This window comes from Vidua macroura, chromosome 3 (genome assembly GCF_024509145.1).
Source record: "Vidua macroura isolate BioBank_ID:100142 chromosome 3, ASM2450914v1, whole genome shotgun sequence".
NCBI classification, from domain to species: Eukaryota; Metazoa; Chordata; class Aves; order Passeriformes; family Viduidae; genus Vidua; species Vidua macroura.
The window spans coordinates 106,570,142-106,588,085 of record NC_071573.1 but is presented as its reverse complement, the minus strand read 5'-3'; positions in this window follow the sequence as shown (position 1 = coordinate 106,588,085).

Below are 17,944 nucleotides of genomic sequence, written 5' to 3'. Positions count from 1 at the left end.
AGGAAGGAAATAATACTTCCCATACGTAGGTATAGAGGAGCCCTTATAGAGTATTTTGATTTTATCCTATCTTAGGCCCACAAAAATAGACATAAAACTTCCTCACCACTCCTGTTGAAGAACTGTATTTAATGAAAATCAAACCACTAACACAAATTTTAGACTTGTCACATATTTCTGGTCTCAGAAGTGCTGTCTACTGCCAGTTGTGTAAGGAGAACAACATCACTCCTACAGAAAACAAGGAATGATGTTGATCTTGCTGCTCTAGGTTGAGACCAAACATACATTTGATATATGTAGCACTGTCAAAGTGGGGCGATTTATATTGCTGCAGTGCTTAAATGGTTTTTAACTTTTAAAAGTAACGGTAGTGACACTGCTTTCAGAGAACAGAATATTGACACTCTCTCTATATAATATATATATACACATATACAATGCAATTTCATCACTGAAATAGTGGTTAAGCATTGAAACAGGCTCCCCAGAGAAGTGCTGGAGTCAACGTTCTCAGAAGTGTTAGAAAAATGGATAGACATGGCACTTTGTCATATGTTTAATGAGCATGGTATTGGGTCTTGATGGACTTGAAGGTCTTTTCCAGCCTTAGTGATTCTGTGATTCTATATTGGTTGGACAGGGTGGTTGCTTTATCTCTATCTACAAACATTCCACTTTGCAACAGAATAAAGGAATTCATTCCGCTATGCCCTTTTTTCCAGAGATAAACCTGGGAGCCATTGACAAAAAATGGGTCAGGGCTTCGGAGTCCCTGGCCCTGACAATGCCAGCTGCAGAGAGAGCAGGACAAAAAAAGCATCAGGAATAAAGAGATGCAACCTGTAGTGTGGTGGTGGGCTCAGGAAAGCGTTTCAATGTTCTTCTGAGCTTTGCCTGCTCACTCTTAGATTTACATTTGAGCTGAAGGAGACACTTCATAATACATGGCAGTTCCAGGGATGCAGTGAGGAAGACAGTGAAGAAGACACTGTCAGTGTTTTGTCTGTTTAGTAGTTATCTTTAACACAGATATTTGAAAGATACTTCCAGGAAGCTCCTCCTCTTCCTCTTCATCCCCCTTGGCTTACACCTCCATGGTCCTCTGTTCCAGCACTAAGCAAGAAAATATTTGATCTTTAGCTCATTCATGGCTCTAGAAAGCAGGTCAGAGCACCATATTACAATCCTTCGGTTCTTTCAGTTTCTTGGTAAGACCTTGCTCTGGCATTGTTTCATCTCCTGCTTTTTGCATCTCTTGCTCATTTATTTTGCAAACTCCTGGAAGCAAGAACAGTTTCTTGTTGGCCGTGCACGGAGTGTGTGGACCACTGGAGGCTCTGAACTAGATAGTGACAGCGACAATAAAGACAAGAAGATAATTGACTGTTCAATTAACGTAACAGAACTGCCTTGAAATGGGGATTTTTAAACAAACACAGCTAAAAATGGACTTTATTTCAGTGTATTTAACAGCTGCTTCTTTAATTGCTTGGATTTAGGTTTTCATGAAAATGAAACATTTTTGCCAAATAATACAACAAAAGTTGACAAAAAATAGAAAAAGAGATGCTTTAATTTTTAAAATTAAAACACATGTTTCAGAAATCCAAATAAATTTAACAAAACTAGAAAAAAATCCTTTAATTTAAGAAATCAAAACAGATATTTCAGAAATCCATAAAGCATTAGTGCTTGAAATACATAATATGATGAAATAAAACAACATTCTAGACGAAATGCGTGTACTTTGACTTTCGTGATAGACAATCATAGAATCTTATGATGGTTTGGTTTAGAAGGGACCTCAAAGTTCATCTCATTCCAACCTCCTTGCTGAGGATACCTTCTACCACACGAGGCTGCTCAAAGTCCCAACCAATCTGGCCTTGAACACTTCAGTTAATGTGAAAGTCTTCAGAAATGCCTTTTTTAGACCCTGTTATCAGACTTTGTTTTCCCCCATTTACCTCAGTCAGGGTAAAGAATTCCTGAATTCAAAACCTCTGAGAAAATCTGCTCTCTGAGAATATCTTTCAAATGAAGAGCTGTTGAAGTTCATTGCCAGTATTTTATTGTGGTGTATGGTGTGTGATGGTTCCACCTCATGGCTGGGAGCTCTGGGCAGGATTGGAATGGATGATCCACAACACCTTGAGTCACCCTCACCACCAGGATTATCACAGCCCAGGCTGGTATTTAACATTCTTTCTGTAGCCATGAGCAATTTGCACAGAATCTTCAGTGATCCAGGTTCCAGTCCTCCCAGCTCAACAGGAATTCTGTGTCTGAAATAAAAAGGAATTAAGACTGGAGTCCAGTTTTTAGTGTGTAAAACAGAAACCATGGCCACACTTCAGCAAAGAACTTCTGCTTAAACACATGAGTAATTCTTTCTAAAAGATCACTGCTCTGCTCTACTCCAACATGAGCTTAAATGACAAAATTAGGGCCAAAAGCCATAATTTTTTTTTCTCTGTGTGGACCTGTAATTATTTTTCTCTATCTCACAGATGATAGATGTGCTTGATATAACAACAACAACAACAACAACAACAACAACAATAATAATAATAATAACAGAAATTAGTAATGCTGTGAAAGCCTCTTTGCTGTTTTTCCTTTAATGTGAAATGCATTAAAATCTTTTATAGATGGACTATATAAATCCTTACTAAGATATAATGTTTATTTCTGAAATGAAAATTCAATGTTATCGTACATGCCAAATATATAATAATTTATATTACTCTTCTTACACACATTGTGACCATGTTGAAAGCAGAGTTTCCAAGGCCCTGTCTTAATCTTCATTTTTCTTTTCAACAAGGAAGCAGATATTGGATGGAAAAAGCAATAATATAAACCCAAGCAACAATGTGAGTCAACACAAACTGATTATTTGCTCACATTTTCCTGAATCCTAATTGCTTTCAGTGTTCTCAAAACACCATTAGATGAAGAAATAACAACTTCCATCATACAGTAAAAGGCAATTACACCAACTTGGAAAAGATACCTTGGGAATCTTCATATCAAGCTTGATTTACCCTGATGTTCTGCAAACATGTGTACCAATCACAACAGTTTTGACTCAACTCCAACACAAAATAGAGTTCCCAGAAGTTCATTGGAGGTAAAGCTACATTTTCACAGTGGTCCCTTCTGGCCTTTAATCTATTAATCATGGTCTTCTTAGATTAAAGCACCAAAATTGCCTACACACCCCATCTTCTGATTTCCTCCCACTCATTTTTCTATAGCCTTTCTCGTTCTATAATTAAACTCCATGTCCCTTTCCAGCCCTAACATATGCACTGCATTCTTCCTGACTTATCTGAATGTGCTTGGGATATTGGAGAGCCTGGACATACCAGAAGAATATTTCTGAACAATATGAATTTCTAATTGTCACCTTCAGCACAAGAAATCGTATGCTTTATTACTGAATGTGCAAAGCCTGAAAAGCCAGTCCAGGCTTGTTCAGTAGAGTAATTCAAGTGGAGCCAGTGGGAAAAAAAACATCTGGGATCAGAAATCCCAAATAACTGGGAAAGTTGTTCCATGATTTTACTTGGAACAACCATGGCAGCAGTTACTATTGCTTCCAGAAGCAAAAAATGTTGCTTAAGAGATTTATTAACCCATGAATCCTGATACCTCCTTTTGCAGGAACAGCTATATAAGGAATTAAAAAGCTGGTTTTGCTCCACTGTGCTGGTTAGAGACAGACACCAGCTTTATGGGCATCATAACCTGCACTGATGATAATTTATATTTCTCTTCCAGAGGGGCAAAGAAGGAGGAGGATCTATAGGAATTACTGGTTCAACTACACCACTCTAAGTTATCTGTCAACAGAGTCCTTGTCTGCTTTGCCTGTATCAAAAAACCATCTCTATGAACACATCAAAAACATGTGTGGACATTGTCCTATTAAAATCAAGGGAACTTGCTGCAGACTGTGGCTGGAACTTGTTTGCATTCACACTGAACACACCAGGTAGAAATATAGACCAGACCAGATGCAAACCCAGGAACATTCTGTGGTGTCAAGATGCATCTCAGCCCTGGCACAACTCTTGTAAACAGGCTAAAAAGTTTGTTTGTGTCTGTTCTATTGAAGCCTCGCTGGATTTGATGCATCTCATTGCGTGTAATTGATTTGCCTACTGTGGCTTTGGAACAGTGTAGAAACCATGCTCTGACTGAATGTCTGACACTGGAACCTGAAGAAAACGGCCTAAAATTATTTTTCTCCCAAACAAAATTTCCAAATGGAACAAGAAAACATATTAGGAAAACATACAGCCAAAACAAGATTTTAAATGACTTTGGGAATGCATGATGTCCATAATTTCTTGTTATAAAATAATTTTGAAAAGGATAGCCTTCCTTCCTTCCTTCCTTCCTTCCTTCCTTCCTTCCTTCCTTCCTTCCTTCCTTCCTTCCTTCCTTCCTTCCTTCCTTCCTTCCTTCCTTCCTTCCTTCCTTCCTTCCTTCCTTCCTTCCTTCCTTCCTTCCTTCCTTCCTTCCTTCCTTCCTTCCTTCCTTCCTTCCTTCCTTCCTTCCTTCCTTCCTTCCTTCCTTCCTTCCTTCCTTCCTTCCTTCCTTCCTTCCTTCCTTCCTTCCTTCCTTCCTTCCTTCCTTCCTTCCTTCCTTCCTTCCTTCCTTCCTTCCTTCCTTCCTTCCTTCCTTCCTTCCTTCCTTCCTTCCTTCCTTCCTTCCTTCCTTCCTTCCTTCCTTCCTTCCTTCCTTCCTTCCTTCCTTCCTTCCTTCCTTCCTTCCTTCCTTCCTTCCTTCCTTCCTTCCTTCCTTCCTTCCTTCCTTCCTTCCTTCCTTCCTTCCTTCCTTCCTTCCTTCCTTCCTTCCTTCCTTCCTTCCTTCCTTCCTTCCTTCCTTCCTTCCTTCCTTCCTTCCTTCCTTCCTTCCTTCCTTCCTTCCTTCCTTCCTTCCTTCCTTCCTTCCTTCCTTCCTTCCTTCCTTCCTTCCTTCCTTCCTTCCTTCCTTCCTTCCTTCCTTCCTTCCTTCCTTCCTTCCTTCCTTCCTTCCTTCCTTCCTTCCTTCCTTCCTTCCTTCCTTCCTTCCTTCCTTCCTTCCTTCCTTCCTTCCTTCCTTCCTTCCTTCCCTCCTTCCCTCCTTCCCTCCTTCCCTCCTTCCCTCCTTCCCTCCTTCCCTCCTTCCCTCCTTCCCTCCTGTTGTTATTCAGTTTCTAAACTGTGAGCTGAAGTATGATTTTCAGCAGTAATCAGTTGGTGTTATCTGGCTGTGCTGGAATGATTATTTGCAGCCCAGTGAAAACAACATGGAAAATCAAGAATTTTCAATTGTACAGTAAAATGACTGCAATTGAAGAGCAATGTTTTCAGTATGTTTTCAGTAGTTTAAAGACAATGGGCTATAACTTACTGACCCCATCAGCAACGTGCTCAGCCGAAACAAATGCTTAACTTTATTTCTCAAATTACAAAAAAAAAAAAAAACAAAAAAAAACCAAAAAAAAACAAACAAACAAACAAAAAAAACATGGAAGTGCATTTAGCAAGAGACACTGGCATTCATATTAATGAAGACAAGGATATAATTTTGGTTTGTATGTTTTAGGGGCAAGGGACGTCGGCCATGCATTAAATGATAGTCAAATGAATGTATTATTTGTCATAAAAAGATACAAAATTGTTATTTCTAGCAATGCTCTTGTATATATTTCTATTTCCTAAATGCAACAAATCTGTGACAACGATAAAGTGACTTTTCCTCTCTGTAAGTATATATCACATATCTCTACATCATACAGGTATATAATTCACTTTCATGTACATATTGAAAGAGAGAAATTTTACAGTAATTTGCACAGCTATTTCATATCTTGGCTCTAGATGAATCCACATAATAATTGATCCACCTCTCATTAACATTAGCTGAAACTCTGGTCTGCTATTTTGAAATTTTGAAGTACACAAGCACACTTCTTCTGTACTTGCCGTTCCTCACCACACCAGCAGGAAATGCTGAAGTGTTCTCAGCAGTCCCACCTGCCTGCACAGATCCAAGTGCATGACCAAGACTTTGCACCCACACTCGCATCCCCCAAATTCCTATATTGGTTGTTGTGCATCCAAAAGAGCATAGGAAGAGAATGTATTTCCCCCAGCTGGAAATATGAGCATTTGGTTTCATTATAACTGCATCACTAACCCTAAATTTGCAACCCTTAAAGATTAGCTTAAACAGAAGACCAATTTGGTTTATAGTGATGAGCACTGATTTTTTTGCCCTGCAGCGCATGGCCTGGCTATTAACAGAGGAAAAAATATTATTCCTTATAGCTAGGAGGTTCTGTACATAAAAAGAAGCTATATATCATTGAATCATAGAATAGTTTGCGTTGGAAGGGAGCCTTAAAGGCCTCCCAGTCCAACCCTCCTGCAATGAACAGGAACCTCTCCAACTACACCAGGTTGCTCAGAAACCTGTCCAACCTGATGTTGAATATTTCCAGAGATGGGACATCCACCACCTCTGGGCAACCTGTGCCAGAGTTTCAGCACCCTCACCATGAAAAAAGGCATCCTTACCTCTAGTCTGAATCCACATAAAGATGTGTGTGTATTTTTATTTATAAATTTTAGATGCATACATGGAATCTTATCACCAGCTTATTACCTGCTGCCCTGCAGGATGGGTTTCTAAAATGAAAAGTTACTTTTCTTTATTGTCTTCAAAGAACCCCCTGAGCTAGGTTAGTTGTTTGTAGTAACCCAGGGGAGGAAGAAAGCCTGTTTAGTATCCCTCTTCTTTCTTGCAGGCAGAGGCAGGCTGCGATGTGGCCGCCCCCCCTCCCCTCTCCCTCCCCCGGCTGCGGGGTGAGTCCCCCCTGAGCCCCGCCGGCAGGAGCTGTCCATTCAGCACCCGCCCGCCAAAAACAACAAAAGCAGGGAAATATTAATTAATTAAAAGAGGGGGGGGAGAGCTAAAAAAAAAAAAAAAAAAAAAAGCCAATCTGCTCAATCCTCTGCCTGCAGGCAGACTCTAACGGAAACCACATATGCTTTGCCTCTCCCTATAAGAAATCTTCATTGGGGCATTAAAATACTTAAAAGGATTAGTCGTTAAATACTTGTACATTTGGTTTAATTCACTAGAAACGCTATGTCACAGGGTTACATCAGAAAGCTAGAGAGTTTTAATCTCACTTGCAGTATTTACCTAGATGTTTTATTCCTTCTGCTGCTTGTTACAGGGATAATATTAATATCCTACTTGTCCAGAGGGATGAAGTTAAAAAAAAAAAAATAAGAGAGCTGGCTGCTGTCTGATGGTATAAAAATATCAAAGAGACTTTTAAGGTAAAACAAAACAAAACAGCATGAATTGGAGTGTGGTATTCCTTCCCACCGCCTGTTGCTTATTCCTAATTGAGATGATGGAAGGTAAGGAGCTGCTGCTTTTGGAGAACAGAATAATTTAGATTGTACAGGTCTTGGGACATGGAAGATGGTGACTTTGTTTAAAGCAATTTCCTTTTTCTTAAGCCTCAGTTTCTCCCTGCGACAGGTGTGCACCCCCTTTGTCCCTCCTCTTGCAGTGTTGTAGCTAAAAATTTTGGTAAAAGGGCCCAGAAGAATTTGTCTTCAAATAAGTAAAGACACAGGGGCTATCAATCTAAGGAAGGCAGGCACAGAAATGCCTTCCCTTAAGCTTCCCAATGGGGAGGGCAGCAGATCTGTGGGAGGACATTCTTGTGTGAGACTTGTCTGTTTTTCTGATGAGTGGCAGAGAATGGATTGTTAAGAGCTTAAAACTTTGCTCAAGTTGTAGAGGATCCTGCATGGACATTCCTTTCACAGCCTTCCTATGTAGCTATATCCAGTCAAATAGACTTCAAGGAATGAGGTTTCACTGAAATTGTTTGCTTTCCAAGTCAACAGTTACTTTAGTCATATTCAAGGCTGTTTAGATGAAACAAACAAAACAGAAAAAAAAAGAGTTAAGGGTGAAATTCTGGTTCCATTTAAGTGAATGAGTGTACTGCTATAAATTTCTATTAACTTCAAATGGAATAAAACCAGTGGAGTGGTTTTCATTTTCATTCAGCATTTCCAAGAAAGAAGCCTTGGATTTCTCACAAAAAGGGAAGAAAGAATTGAGACAAGTTCCATCACAAAGTTCTCTGTTTGCTTTGCAGTGTCTGAACAGCAGAACTACCCATAGCCAACCATTTTCACTGCATCCATGGATTTATCACCATTAGCATTAGCCCCACTGGAAGATCTGCTGTGACTTGAACAAGGTACAACCTAATCTCATGGTATTTCCTCTTAGCCACCAACCTGAGTCAGGCAATCTCCAGAAACTGCAACACAAAGAGTCCTGTTAAAAAAAAAAATCATAAAAATTGTGTAATTCGCTGTGTGTAGAGATACAGTTCTATGACTACCAAATCATTCTCCTTTCAAATTCTGGAAGAGAAGCATTCCTGGGAGTTGGCCAGAAGTATTTCTGTATTCCTGTATATCATCTGTGTGAATGATATAAGGAGCATAAGGAATACCATTCACTACATAGTGACTCAGAAGACAAATCTTCGACTCCTATAATCTAATATAAATATTTATTTATTTATTTGTTGAACCTGTCCCTCTGCTCTAGAGTGTTTTTTACCTTCTAGACACCTCAGCCTAATTTAATTTTTGGGGGTGTCTGAATATCATCCTGCCCTTGACATAAAGAGTACTTTTTGTGTGAGTCTTTGTGCCTTGTTGTGCTTTTTTTCCCGCTCAAAAGCAGAGAATGGTTTCTTGTATTCAAAGCATAAATGCAGCAGCCCCTGAGACTGCTTGGATGAGGACTAGATAAGAGAGTTACATTAGGGCAGAAATTCGGGTCACATCATATCAAACTGGAAGCATGAGGCCAAAGATAGGCTTGGCGAACAATATTTATACACAGTCATTTAAAATGTGAAAACTTCTGCCTTTTAAGAAACCTCCTTTCAGTCTCAAGACCGTGCAGGTATTTTCAATAGGGCTGTGCCACTATTTGCTAAAATGCAATGCATTTGCATCTTCTTTGCATTATTTATTGTTATCCTGCAGGCTGGATTGTCAGACTAAGCATGATTTATGTCACTGAATTTTATCAGCTTCTGCTAGATGATATTTTCAAGTGGTGCCCCTGGACCTTAGGAAGAGAAATGTCAGTGCAAGTCTTTTTCTCCTGTTACACAGCAGAGGTGGGTGCTGCTTGTTGTCAGTGGTGAAGAAAGATGTCTTTCCTTCAGTAGCAGCTCCTGGTCCCGTGACCTTACCACATCCGTAGCAAACAGACTCTTCAATGCCTTCAAAGTATTTGGAAACATGCCACAGGAACATTTTATAAGTTTATCCTTGACAGATCAAGGGGAGAATTTTACAGTCCACTGTAATGTGTGTTGGAATATGTGACACAGGAGGCACTGCCTGTGATTAGGGGACAGGGGATGATTGGGGTGTGAGCTGGTAAATGTTTTGGAGTGTACATGGAATATCACTCCTTGAATCTTCTATTGATTTTCTGAGTCACCTTGGAAAAATCACCCACCAAATTATTGCTCTGCTCCTCATGCGTGTGTGGTATATCTGTTTCTTTTATTTTTATGTTTTACCTATTTGCAATGCTGGCTCTTCAGGGTGAACACTGAGTCTTGCCGAGTGACTGCACATTGTTTGAAGGAATGGGAGCCTTGATTTGAGCTTAAGGTCACACTCAAAACAGAAAAATACAAGTTTTGCATCTTTTTTTTTGGAAAAAATGCAACATACAGGATGAAACTTAAATCGTGAGGACCTGCCTAAAGACTTGCTCCACTTTAACTTTTTCTGAGAGACTTGATGTGCCACTGCCTGCCTGTAGGTCTGTGTAAAGATGAAGAATATGACACTGTGACTGGCCATTCCATGGCTTGAAAAGGTGAAATAAGAAGACCAATAGACTTTAGACTAAAGTTTAGACTTTATTGGCTGATCTGCACTGGTAGATGAAATTCTGCCCAGTAGGTGTGGTTATTTAAACTGAATGTGAAGTAGGAAGGGGACAATATAAGGTTTGCCCACAAAACTGTGGGATGACACACCAGGGTGAGAAGGATGAAGTGCTAGAGAGGGCCCTCACCTTGTTGCTCTGGGACATGCTGGCTGCACTGAAGCACAAAAATCTTAGAGATCTGAGCCAGGTAACAGGAGCCAACAGGGAAACACCAGGAAAATACCTCAAAGGAATGAGGGGGTGTTCCTTTAGGGAGGTGACACAGTTGACAGAGCAGCTGAGGGAACAAGAACTCAGTTTTATTTCTCACAGCCACCAGGAGAGCAAATGCTCTGAGGATAAATGGGAGGAATGAGTGTTTAAATGCCACATGGTCTGTGGAGTTGCAATTTTTTCCATAAGTGGATCATCTAGGACATTTCTCTTAAATAACAGCACTCTAACCCAGGGTGCCAGATATACCATTGGTGTAAATCAGCACAACTCTCAAAGGACATGTGTTGATTTTACACCCACTGGACATGTGGCTCAGCCAGTCTGTGATTTTTAGCACTTAGTTTTCTTCATGAACAGAAAATAAAATTACCATTTGCCAGTGATAAGGATATCTTTAATCAGGAACTAGGACCTACTGTACTTCTAAGTGCCAAAAAGACAGTCCTTAATTTAGAAACATCTTGGTGTAACATAGGACTCCATGAATGCAGGAAACGGATGGAATAAAACAAAGTGATAATGAAAGAATGTTGAAGTGTTCAATTTTATGTGGACATGACTTATTTAGGGACTTAACAGTGAATTAAGAGAATTCTTTTGCTTTCTTAAATGTATATTCAATGCAAACATTTTTGTGGGGTCAAATTCTGGTCTCAGTTCCATCTGTAAGAATAAAGAGCAGGTCAATGGAGTGATGATATCACAAAGCTGAGATGTGCATCCTGACAATTATTCTTGAATAGATGTAGAATAGGAGAGTTATTAGTTTGATATCTCAGTTTTAAATTATTTCTAAGAATGTCCTGTGGAAGAAAAATGAATTTGAAAAGGTATTATAAAGAAAAATCCATTTACATCTTTTGTGCAGAAAGAACCTGTTGAATGACATTTAAAAGAGGATTAAAGTTGATTTCTTACAAGCAGTAGAATAATCAGGTTTCTAAGCTAAAGTGGAATTAAGGTCCTCCAATTCATCTGCAAAGCTGACTGAAGTTGAATCATCGTTCGGTAATTTACATGTCATTTACAGGGGCATTCATTGTGCTTTTAGTACTGTAAATATGATCTGAACAGCTTTTGATCTTTTGCAGCATTTGCAGGAACATATTATTGTTTCTGAGAAAAAAAGGAAGACTTTTATAAAAAAAAAATCCTCAACGCTTTTTTTACAATGTCAAAACAAATGTGTCAACCAAATGGCAATATCTGCGCTAGTTTCATTTATCTGCACACGGCAGTTGTGAGGTTTAATGATTGTTTGTCACAAAAATACATTTTAAGAGGAGCAAGCAGATTGCTGAGTAGCAAACATGTTTTATGGAATATGTAACATTGTAAACACATTTTTGTTTCAATAGGGTTTACAGAGGTTTGCAAAATGAATGTGTACATATAAAATGAGAAGTAGACAAAGCTTGTATTTTCCTACCTAAGAATTTTGCTTTCATTTGTTTTTGACAGGAAGATTCATTTGCTACCATTAAAATTCACACCTTCATACTTTTTTATACTCTTTTCTCACCTTTTGAACGGGACTATTTCTTCTGACATATATTTGACCACAGGTCCCACAGCAAGAGACCTCTCCCACATTTCCCACAACTGCCAACCTTGTTTATCTTGTCAATTGTCTCTTGAAGGATCAGATCTTTAGCTGTGCCAAAGCCCAGGGAAGTCAGTGAAAAGATTCCCAAAGGCTTCGAATCAGTCTCTGGCAGCAAAGCACCACTAACATCAATGGAATTATACCAATTTACTCCAGCTGAGGATTTGAGCTGGTGTTTAATACTGCACTCATCACCATTCTGACTGGGATTCATCCCAAACATTTCTTGGAGGCACAAAGACAGAGGCGTTCTCAAACCAGGGTTTTGGCTGGGGGTAGGTATAAGAAGGTGGTTATCATTTAGAAAGATAGTGGTCCAGTTAAATATTTTATTGAATAAACTATTGGGAAACTTTGGATATGCTTGTGGGATGATGATGTAGAACAAATCTCTATCTGAACAGCATTGTTGTTGTGGATTATGGAGGAAATAGTAGTAATATTTATCATAAGTTATTGACAACGGACATTCTGAGAACAGCCAAATTAATATCTAGACACATCTCTAAATTTTATTTTTTTGTCCATCAAATTATTTGATTCCTCTTTCTGACCAAGGCTGATATGGTAACTACACAAAAAAGACAGGAGTTGGCTGTCAATCAGATAACATGGATAGCTTTACTAATATGATTATTATGACTCAATCTCACAACACAAAAGCCAATTAAAATAATGGAATCCAATATTAAATAGCTTTAATATATATATATGAAGCCTTTTGACTCTGCTCTCTCAGGCATCAATTTTAAGTCCTGCTGAATTACCTTTTGGACTTTCTGCATGTTTTCATTGGTGGTAGAGAGTCCAGTGAGAATGTTGTATCAATTCCTTTATTTAGGGAGCTGAAATTGGGCAGGTTGAATCCCAAAAATACTGATTTTATTTTCTATTAAAAGATGCTCACATTTATAGTCTTAGGAGATATGCTGCCTCATATTGGCAGTTTCCTTTACATTAAAAGAAAGATGGTCAGTGGATTTTGAGTTTTAAGCCCAACTAAGCCTCAGGTCATATTCATTAACAAAGATTCATAAAATGAAAGCAAAGCAGTCCTAATTAAATTTAAAATATTAGATAACAATCTGTCCATTATATGAAGAGGAAAAACCTTAAAGTTTTGGAGTGATCTAAAAGACATAGAGGTCAAAATCTCCTTGACATTTCTAGGTTCAAAAGATTGTGAAATACTACTAGCTTTGAAACCAAGATCTCATAGCTGCCTTTAAATACCCTTGCTCCAGATTAATGAATCACAACACATCTGAAATTCATGTCAATGTGCACTGATGTTCACACTCATATCTGACATATAACTGCCTAGGACAGGTCTAGGAAGCTCAATTTCTTTCTCCACTTCATGATGTCTACCATTCCCTTCCATCTGCCTGAGTATTTGCACGATTTATTATCAGCTTGAATACATTAACTATCAGGTTTAGAAGTGTAAAGCTCCTCAGTTTCCTAAATGACTTCTTGCATTTCTTCTCAGAACTTTATCGTCTAGATATTTTTGTTGTGTGTTTTCTGGAAAAAACCCAACCAAAACATCAACAAAAACCACCCTCAGCAAAACCTGAGTATATTTGAGTTCATTATTTTAGAGATGCCTATTCCTAAAGTGTCTGTGTGTCTCTCCCCTGTGTACTTTGGTTTCATGTCCTCCATCAACTTAGAGGTAAAATACAGCATGAATAGGATGGCTGTGATATCAATTTTACAGTATTCATAATAAATAGTAAGCACTCTTTCACCTCTCTGTTATGATGTATGCACAACATCATCATCTTTTCCCATCCAGCCACTCATACTTCAGCCAGGAATTCTACAATGTTCAGTTTGAGTTCCCTCACATGGACAACTCAGAGCTGAGCAACCTTTCCTTCCTTCCACAAACCTGTCAAAAGCAGCAGGAATTTATTTCAGGGATGCCCTGGCTGACCTGTTTTGTTACTGTCACTTATTTCACATCCAAAATGTCTTCTCCCTGTTTCTATCATATCTTACCTCTATGTCTTTCAAAACACTCTTAGATCTTGTTTTTGGAAGGCAACAGTCTCATTGCATTGCTTGCTCTTTATTGAATGAGCTTTTTTTCTGTTATCAGGTTCTGGTAGTCCTGTCTCACCAACTTGGAACCACCCTGCAGATGCCCACAAGCACTGGGTACACCTCTAAGTCATGCTATGTCTATAATAAAGGAAGGAGTTTTCCCTTCCCCAGAGCTGAAGGAATTAGAAAGGACAAGTGCTTAACAGAGAAGCAGAGCTGTGAGACAGGAACATCCTCAGCTACCATCAGGTATCCTGTGTGGCTGGTGTCTGACAGGAGAGCAGAGTGTAGGATGTCTCGAGGCACAGACAACCCATGTACCTGACATATGGATGTCAGGCAAGAAGAAGTGAAGCAGCCAGTTGGATTTAATCCGTTGGAGTTAAGAAATGAAACCAGACATGGGCACTGTTGTGTTTTCTCCCATACAGGTATTGCTTCAGATTACAAAGAAAACTACCCTCCCCCTGCCCCCCTTTTTCTGCCCTCTTGGAGTGGACACACGCATCTGACCTAGGACCTTCTTCATTGCATAGCTGAAGCTTCAAATTCAGATGAAGATATAGGTGTGGGACATCTTTGGAGATGTGGGAAAACATGAGTTCATGGGATTTTTTTTTTTTTTGTTTGTATGTTGTGTGTGCACTTAAGTGTGTAAAATGCTCTAAAAACAGACAAATATCTTACTTCCCATGCTGGGGGCACATTCCATGTTTAGGAATATATTCCAACCCAAACTATTCTGTGATTCTGTGATATTGATGCTTCTGAGAGAAAAGTGGCCACACATAATAAGGAAAAGGTTTAATTTATGGTCCCCATTTTTATTTTTTTGTTTCTCCAGTTTCTCTACCATGTTGGAGAAGCTAGTATTTTAGTGAAAATAAATTATCAGAGGATTTAGATATCTAGTGGTTCATCTCAAGCCCATGGGCAGCTCATCTGTAACTCTTGGTTGCCCCAAGAAAAACGTACACTGCTCATCTGTTTCAATGAATATTGATATGCAATTCATATCCCTTCAGCATTTCTTCAGATCCTCAGCCCTCAAGCAAATCCCCCAAAGGAAATGATTTGTTTGGTCAGATTCCCACAGGCTTGATCTTTAGTGATGCTTGACAACTCTTGTGCCAAAAAGCTGAATGTTTTTTGGTTTATTATCTGTCAACTGTGTTTAGCTGTAAGTGACAGACAGAAATTGTCTCGGACACCATCAGGGCCACTCTTGGCTATGTCTCCTTGGCTGAACTCTTTTCAGCAATTTACTAGAAGGTATTTTTAATAGTTAAAGGAACTGGAAATGCCTCCACCTGTCTTGTTCCATGCAACCATTGAGCTTTGCACCATTTTTTTTCACCATGAATGGCTCTTTTCTACTTCTCATACACTCTGAGCATCTGTTTAGGCTTGGATGGGTTGGCCGCTGAAGATTCCTGCCTCAGCAATAACTTCAGAGACATCCCATGTGCTTGCCTAGACAAAATAAAGCATCCAACTCTCAAACAGCTCTGCTTAGAGGGGGTGAATCTCATCCTAAGTTGGAAATGTTATATTTTGGAAGCTGCAAATGCAAAACTTTCCCCCACTTCGTCTGCTCCTAATTGTTCTTTTCACTGCTTGCTGGTGCTTCATGTTCCTCCTTGTTGCAGATGACTGCCAACTGCTTTTCATTTACCAAAGAAATGGATTATGGCACCATTTCAATGGACTGATTTAATAGTCTATTTCAAGAGAAATTCTCCTCGAGATTTTGGCTTTGATTCATTGATTTGGGGAAATTGCCTTGTTGGTAAATACATTTTTAATAAAGCATCTAAAGACCTTTAGAAAGAGTTGCCTGAACTGATTGTTTCTCTCATTTGTGATATTACTCAGTCCATTAAGCACTCAAAAAACTTTTTAGTTTTATAGCAGCCCAAGCTCTCTTCTGCCTTGCTCTGGGTTAGCAGAACTAGCACAGCTGAACAATTGCACTACCAATGAAACAGCTGATGCCGTGGTTAAATGGAAGCACCTGGATTTAGGAAACCAGGGTTCAATTTTATCTTTGGAATGGACATTCCCATCCTTAGTGTCTCTATAAAATTTCAAAAACCAGTGTCCTTTGATTTCATAAAGAATTGTCTCAGTTCAGTCCAACTCATAGAGATCACCAGTAAGGACACAAGTCCTTCATTCTTGCTGATATCCTTGGAGACCTGTCCCAGGAATGTAAAACTAGGAAAATTTTTCTTGAAATATCTTTTACTTTGTCTGTAGAATGTGGTGCAGCCACTTGGTAATTCTGGTCTTTTTTTCTGTCTATTCCAATAAACTGAAAATCTTCACCTCTTGAAATCAGAGAAAAAAAAAACTTCCTTGGAAAATATTTTGCAATTTAGGATGTGGAAAGTGGAAAAGACCAAAAATATTGTGTTTAGGTGTCAGTCATACTATGGTGGCCTCCAGGCTTATACATCCCTTAGCAGACAAGACCTCTTTCTTATCCTTTTGTTGGAACTATTATTTAAGAATCATGCAGATTGTTTCAGTTTTCACCAACAGGGCTGTGAAAACAATTTTTTTTCCATTTTGGAAGTTGTGATCATAGAATACACATTCAAAGAAATGTATTTACAGGAATATAAATAGGAATATAAATACGTAGGCTGAATAATAACAAATCCTATGTTTACTACTTTCTTAAAAAAATAAAATTAAAAACCCCTTCTATCTGGATTATTTTGAAGCTTAACAATTGCTTAGGTCAGAATTGAAAGGTTTAATTCTATGTTTAATTCACTGCTAGGCATGTTTTTTTTGTTGGAAGAACTTCTGTATAAGAAAAATTTCTGAGAGTAAGAGCAGAATTCACACTTTGTTAATATCTGAGGGACACTTATTTTCCCTGATGAGTCCTGTCTTGTAATTGTGATTTTCTTGACTGCAATTCCCAAGTGGAAAAAACACATATATATGCACATATAACTTCACAATACATTTTTGGACAGCTAAATGGGAAAGACTGATTTTATATAACTTTTTACATGTTATTCCAAGTAGCACAAGATATTGTTCTCTGAAGACTAAAGGCAATTTGTAGCAATCTTCATCCCTTACTTTGGTAAGTCACCAGTTTCATATATTTTATGTTAACTCAAAGGAAGTTGATGTTACAGAAAACCCAGAACAATCTCCTGGGTCACAGCATAACTGGTGAAAGCTGCAGCAAATCTGTTCTTTTTCCTCCCCAATATCATGGCAGGCTGCAGGCATAAGCAGAGCAAACAAAATCCTAAGGGAGCAGATGCCAAACCTGTCTCACTTTCTACTCTGCCTGTGATTGTGACCAGGAATTGAACAAACCCAGCCCTAATGACAATGGAATATTTCTAAACAGGCCACAATTACATGCCAAAATTCAAAATAAATCCTCATGGTTAAATACTTCGTTAAACTATTGGCCACATTTTAGCAGCAATTAATCAAAGTCCTTAATCTTCAGTGCTATTCACCAGATAAGATGACAAATAGAATCCTTCTGGACTTGAAAAATGAGATTATCAAAGTAAATATCATGCTTATGTACTTGACAGTGTCAGGACCTAAGCTCTAATGGGAACAAAATGGTTTGCACAGGTGTAGCTGGAGGAAGAATTTGGCTTTGGGTTGTCATTCTCAAAAGGAAGAATTTTTTTTTACAACAATTTACCTTCCTCAATCAGAATTAGGCTAGATTATTTCCTCAATATAGAGAAGATCAAAGACAAAAACTCTTTTTCCATGACAAAGATTCAGAGTTATGAGCTTTGAAGAGGTGCAAGACCAACCACATCAATGGAAACAGGAGAGAAAATGTGCAGCACCAACCAAATTTGTGCAATAATTAATCACAAAACACTGTATTCAAACTGAACTATGGCACTGCAGTACTGGGTGAATTTTACCCTCAGAACCCTGCTTTGCACAAGGTACTGTGAGGCTTAATTAATGAGCCTTTGTATTGTGGTTGGAGATCCTTAGATAAAAGCAGTGGATACACAAGTGGAAAAACCAAACAAATGA